The sequence below is a fragment of the Panicum virgatum genome, chromosome 8K, assembly GCF_016808335.1.
Source record: "Panicum virgatum strain AP13 chromosome 8K, P.virgatum_v5, whole genome shotgun sequence".
Taxonomy (NCBI): Eukaryota; Viridiplantae; Streptophyta; class Magnoliopsida; order Poales; family Poaceae; genus Panicum; species Panicum virgatum.
The window spans coordinates 51133722-51140455 of NC_053143.1; the positions used below are offsets into that span (position 1 = coordinate 51133722).

The 6734-nt window shown below is 44.9% G+C and overlaps 1 pseudogene; it reads right to left on the minus strand.

Annotated features, from left to right (window-relative positions):
• Window positions 1-222: 222 nt before the first annotated feature.
• Window positions 223-3767, minus strand: LOC120645928 (annotated as a pseudogene).
• Window positions 3768-6734: the final 2967 nt, after the last annotated feature.

Below are 6734 nucleotides of genomic sequence, written 5' to 3' on the forward strand. Positions count from 1 at the left end.
GGCTGCCCTCACCGCCGTCCACCGCACGGTCCATCGGCCACAGCACCTCCACGGCAGCTCTCCGTCAACACTCGACGCCCGTGTACCTGCAAACCAAAGACCAAGCGCACGATCACACCGCACGGTTGATAATTCACTCATCACAAGCAGGATAGAGTACTCAACATTCCTCACACCACCCACAAATGTGTATTAAAGGTTGCGTAGTGCTAATTAATCTAGCTAGATATCATGCATGGAAGCTAGACAAGATAATATGTCATTGGCGATTTTCTTCGCGTCCATGGCAAGGCCAGCCAGGCCCCACTTTGCCAAACCAGCACAATATAGCCCATTTTGACCCTTCCAATGATTCGGGAACTCTTTCTTAGGCAATCCATCATTATTCAGCACGCTTTGACCATTCTGCAACCACAAGTTACAATGATATATTATTAACAAATTTATTGGAACACAAATGCCACACCTATTGCATTATTTTCATAGTTTTAAATAGCGGGCTATTGCAAATAGCGGCATAATTTTTTTCGAGGCTAAGAGGTTATAGCGGAAGCTATAGCGGGCTATGGCATATAGCGGTTTACTACTAAACCATGAAAAATACAAGTAATAGATGCATAAAAATATAGTAATTAGCGAATTTTATAAACATAAACATGTTTCTAGGGCTACGGGAGCATTACTTAAGTTGACAATACTATAAATTTCATACAATCAAATATTCAATTGTCCAAAAGACCAAAATAGTAGCACTAAGCTAAGGATAAGGCTATAGTGGTGCTAAAGCTATGCCATTTAGCGCAGCTATAGCCAAATTTAGCGGACATAGCTGCCATAGCGGCACAAATACAAATAGCATAGCGGGGACCCTCTAAAAAAGCTATAGCGGGCCTATAGCCCGCTATTTAAAACCATGATTATTTTTGTAAGAAAAGACCAAACGTTGACGTTGCTATGTACCTTGAGCCACATATTTACTGTGCTTTTATATCCAGTTGCAAACACAATGGCATCGAAAGTTCTTTCATTCATGTTTTCAAATTCAACTATGCCGCCCTTGATATTGGAAATGTTGCCAAGCACCTACAAGGATAAACGAACTCAAATAAGTCATTGAAGAAACTTTATTCTATAATCTTTTGTTGTACGAGGAAATATACTCATTTGATCACCCCTTTCTTAATTAAACCAACTGTCCCAACATCAATCACAGCGGATCGACCGGTTTTTGCCTTGAGAAGGATGTAAGGATCACCGGGGTGTCCGACCCTAGAGGGGGAGGGGGTGAATAGGGTCGCTAATCGCTTTTCTATCTTAGGGCTCAATCTAATTGCATAAGATAAACCTAACACGTCATACACATGCTAGTTATGACTAAGGTTTATCTATGCTACCCTCTACTTACCCCAAAAGACTTGCAACCTATAGCCAATCCTAATCAAACTAACTAGGAAAGTAAAGGTAAGCAAGAAAGAGTAAATGCGGAAATGTAATGCGGTAAGTAAAGCGGTAAGGGAGAGGATATGCAAACTCCCGTGAAGACACCAAGACACACGATTTAACGTGGTTCGGTTAGGACACCAAAGTCCCTCCCTACGTCCACGACCACTTGCTCACAAAGAACAAGTGTGATGCCGAGTCTCTTCGCTTGATCACCGTCTTGCCACGCCTCCAAGGCTCCCGACAAGCAAAGGCTAAGTGACACCAAGTCACAAAGACGAGGTCACCGCCACCGTCTATCTCGAAGCGTCACCACGGCACCGTCTTCACTATCTTGGAGCTTTAACACCAAGTAGGGGCCTCCTTCCCCGCACAAAGTGTCGTTGCCACTCCACACCAAGTCGGAGGGTCACATGACGAGTACAAGTGTTTGCTTGCCGTAGCAAGACTTCTCTCAAGGGAGCTCTCGCAAGAACTAATCCCTAATCAAGCACTAAGCACTCTAACAAGTGTGCTTAAGCCTATATGATGTACAATGAAGCTCTATGGTGGTTGGAGATGATCTTTAGCTCTAGTATACTTCTTTGAACTCCAGCGCACTCAAATGGTGCGGCCTTGGGGGTATATATAGGCAGCACAAGCAAATATAGCCGTTGGAGAAAAGCTGCCAGAAATGTGCTTAACACCGGTTAATCCGATGCTCCCCAAATTGCCATCGTCGGTTTAACCGGTGATACTAAACTGCCCACTGAAAACTAGCCGTTACGTGTACGGGCAATCAACCGACGCAATCGACCGGTGTATGTAATATTAGCATCGGTTTAACCGGTGAGTGCAACTGTCCTCTGATCCTTGAAAAACAAACTCTCTGGACAACTGCACCGACGCCATTAACCGGTGCATCATCGGTTCATCCGATGTATGCATTTTTCTTGGTCTGCTTCTGCCATTGCACCGACGTATTCAAACTTCCTATCGTCGGTTCATCCGGTGCCAAACCCTAGCCCGCAGGCCATCTCTGTCATTGCACCGATGAGTACATTTTGCCTTACGTCGGTTTAACCGGTGATACTAAAACTCCCAGACGTGCTCAAGTCAATGCACCGACGTGTGTAGGGGCGGCCCTTCGGGCCTAGCTTTGCCTCTCTTCTCTTTGTCATCACTTGAACCTAAAAGCCTGAGTATATCATCTAAGCAAACACATTAGTTCAAGTGTTGCGTGTGTCATCAATCGCCAAAACATTATATTGAAATATGGCATGAGAGGCCATTTTCGCTACAAAGGAGAGGACCTATTTTTGGTCTCACAATTCCATGCCTTGAAAGGTCTCCAAATACAAATTTTGACAACCTCACGAGAAGATCATCCACAGCATTCACAGGTGTATGTTGGACCAATGACATGCCCAACCGGATTATTTCTTTTGTCACTACATGTACCTATAAGAAGACAATATGTCACACACATATATCTTGTAGGAGCATAACAACATAGATATGCATAGAGCTTTTGTCTTTCTAGAAGTATCACCCCACATTTCCTCATGTTTAGGACTATGTATGTTATTTTGCTTTAGAAATTAAAATTTATGTAAAATCAAGCTATTATATTATGAATTCTCCTTTGCATCATTTTTTTAAAAAAATAGACAATTTAACAAAAAAGCCCATCTCATATGTGCTTTTAAATGCACATAGGAACAATAAACTTACCGGGCTTCGAACAACAATTGATGTATTGGCACCATGAGATGCCAAATCATAGGCAATCTCCATTCCAGAGTTGCCACATTCAACCACTAGTACATTCTTCCCTGAGTAGGTGGCACCTGATTTGTATCTTGATGAGTGGATAATCTCTCAAGCAAACCCATGCAGTCCAGGGATCACTGGAATGTTCTCTGCACTATTTTCACCACTTGCTACGACAAGGAACCTAGCCACGTACCTAACCACCATGGACGTTTTCATGTCACGAGCCATACTGAACCAACACCTTCTACCTTCATCATATGTGCATGACTCGATGGCAGTATTGTACTTTGGTTGGATGTCGAAACACTCAATGTAATCATCGAGGTACTTCACAAACTGATCCTTTGGGATGTATGTTGGAGCATCTACCGGGTATGACATGTGGGGTAGCTCACAAAACTCCTTTGCCAGGTGTAGCTTGAGGCGGTCATAGGCACGGTTGCGCCATAGGGATGCACTGCAATCCTCACGCTCAACGATTACATAAGGGATAGAGAGTTGGGTGAGGCATGCTGCATTGCAAGGCCTGCAGGTCCTGCCCCAACATTGAGGACTATAGTATGTTCCTCCATTGGGAATAAGAGAACTATTGAAGCTATGGGGTGTGATGTGATGGTAGGCCTTCGAGAATAATTGTTCTTCTTGTTTGTTTGATGGATTGTGGAAACTGTGCTGAAGGGAAAGAGTATATATGTCTTACTTTGACGCGTTCATTGCATTTGACCGAATGGGTACACAGTTGCTGTCAAATTTGGCAAATTCTGCTAAAGGACGATGAATAGTGTGGATACTAGCTTGTGTGTCTAACGGTGTTGGATGAGATGGTGAACCTTTGAAAAACTATTATTTACATAAATCATGACTTGGCATGATTATATGTGAGCTGTGTATTGGCATGAATATATGATACAAACAGGGAACTGTAAACAAGGAAAGAGGAGTAATATTTATGTGAGCATTTTGAACATTGTGCAAGCTTGGCAATACTAGTTTGAAAGCTTCTCTGGGACAAAAATGGTTAGAAACACAAATCGAAGGAATGCATCTTCCCGGTGCATATTAATTTCACGACGTATTTTATTCAAGATTGTTGTTTGTATCCCTCCATAGAGTTATCATCAAGATGATGATCTGTTTGGAGAGTTGTAAATAAAATTCAGCCATTCAGTCGCAGCTTCTTAATTTTCCCCCCTAAGAATCTTCCTCCCCTACATTTCCCTCCTGTGAAAATCGTCGTCCCATCAGTCGATGCAAAAACAAACAATTGCCGCCGCCCTATTCCAAGTCTAATTTTTTTTGTGGACCACAAAAGATATCGTGCTCAGCCCAATTGCCTTTCTTTACGAGTACATGATATATAGGACACAATTAGCTTCAGAGATTGGTATTCCCTTTCAGTTTTTCTCTTCTTCTATGCTACCTAGCCGGCCACCCTTCACCGCCGGCCACAGCGTCTGAGATCAGGCAGGAGCGCAGCAGCCACAATCGGATTTCAGGTAGTTAAATTATGATCAGTTGATCACAAACTCCAGCTGAATTTGCTTCAGTGTTGTCCACAGAAGAGTAGTCTGAATATTCAGACTCACTACTCAGTCTGCATATTTTTCAGCTGCTGTCAGGAATTTAGTCAGGCATTATGTCCAGACTGTTCTGTCAGGAAGGGGACAAGACAAGAGAGATAAAGGCTACCTGCACGGGCACGGGCACGCTTGACCGACCTGCAACCAGTATCTCTAGCCTGTCGAGGTGAGGCTTTTTCTGACAAAACAGTTTCCCTCGTAGAGTAAGTTCAGCATCGCAATGAAGATGTGATTCACCTAGGATGTGGCTGTAAATTACCTCGCAGTTGGTTCTAAATATCCTACATCAGTTTGAACGTGGATGCACGACACATTCCCGGTGCAGATTCTTCAGGATTCAGAAGTGGTGCGCTGGCCAGCTGCTGCAGCACATTCAGATGAGCAGACGTTCCTCTGTTCGAATTAAGTGCTCAGATTCAGCAGGCCAAGCGATGTGGGGCTGCTGCAAACCAGAAATGGAGGAATAATTCTACAGTGAGCAATTGGATTGGTGAAGTGGAGGGATGGGTCATCGCGCGATGGCGCATATTTACAGTTACAGAGAGGATTTTTGTCAAGTTCAGAATCTTTAACCCTTGAATAGTATAATTAGAGTAAATTTTACAAAACTACACTCCGATTATAGTACATTTTTAGAAATCAATTCACAAACTAGGCTGTCATGGCTTAATAAAAGTTTAGTAGTATTTGGATGTATGATGGTATAATAGTTGTAGGCTACAAGAATCTGAACAAGTATGGCTTTTTGCATTGAAATTCCTGCATCATTGCTAACTGTTTGTGATCATGGCAGAGTTTAACGTTTTTTTAAATACTTTCTTTTCTGTAGACAGAACATGACTGCCTAGATGATATATGAGAACGTGCACACTGAAAATTTCAGTTGGTTATCATAGTTGCCATTACTGAAATTGTAGGTGAGCTTCAGTCCACCCGGAAATTGTCAGAATAGGAACTTACCTGAGCTCAGACTGAATGAAACTCTTTAAGGTGAACATTAGGAGAACACCGATCAGTCAGCACTAGGGACCTTTTAGCAATGTCAGAATTTGCATCGTTGTCATCCACAGAAGCTAAGGGTAGTCTGAATTTGCATCTCTGAATATGCTGCAAGTTTTCTAGGATTCAGAGGTGGCTCCATGGCGTGGGCATATGGCTCCAAGGCGCGGCCTCGCTGACCACACCACTTTCCGCCTGGTCTTTCTCTCGCCGTTTCACCCGGAAGGCGACAGCCTCGTTTCAGGCTTCCTCTTGCGGTCATGTCCAAGCACCAGATGCCACCGGCCAACCACAGCCACCGGCCGGGGCTCCGACAGTCCGACGCCGGACATTTTTGGGGAGAAAACCGTCCGCAGCTCGGAGCATTCTCCAACGTGGCGTGAGATGGGACATGGTGGCCGTCCCTTCGCCGCAGTTCACCCACCTTCGCCGTGCGTCGGACTCTCTCGGTGTCAATCCGACGCCTGGCTGAGTTCGGCGGGGCGGAGCTCTAGCGGCTTATCTGCTGGCCTGGTCTGACGTCTCGTGCGCGCGCAGGGTCTGTACGCCGGCGTGGTTCTGCACGGGAGAGGGGAGGCCACAGCACAGCCAACGCCCACCGCGGCTTCATTTTGCACCGGCGCCGCGGCGCGCTGAGCCTCGTCTACTTGAACCCACCACCGCTGCGCGCTGGGCAAACACTGCGACCCAAATGATGGACCTTAATGTAAAAATTCAGGAGTGTATATGTAAATATAGATCCGAATGTTTACTCTACGCGATCTGAATTAGGGGGGTATACGTAAATACAGGTGTTATTTTCTGAAATATTGGATCCATTCGACGGGCCAATTTGTAAAGCATGTTGAGGGTGGGCCACTCTGATTGCGGTGCCTGCGAGGTGGTGCTGGCTTCCGTCCCGCCGCCGCCCGCCATGAGATGCTCCACATTGTCCGCTCAACCCAAACCTCACCGAGAGCG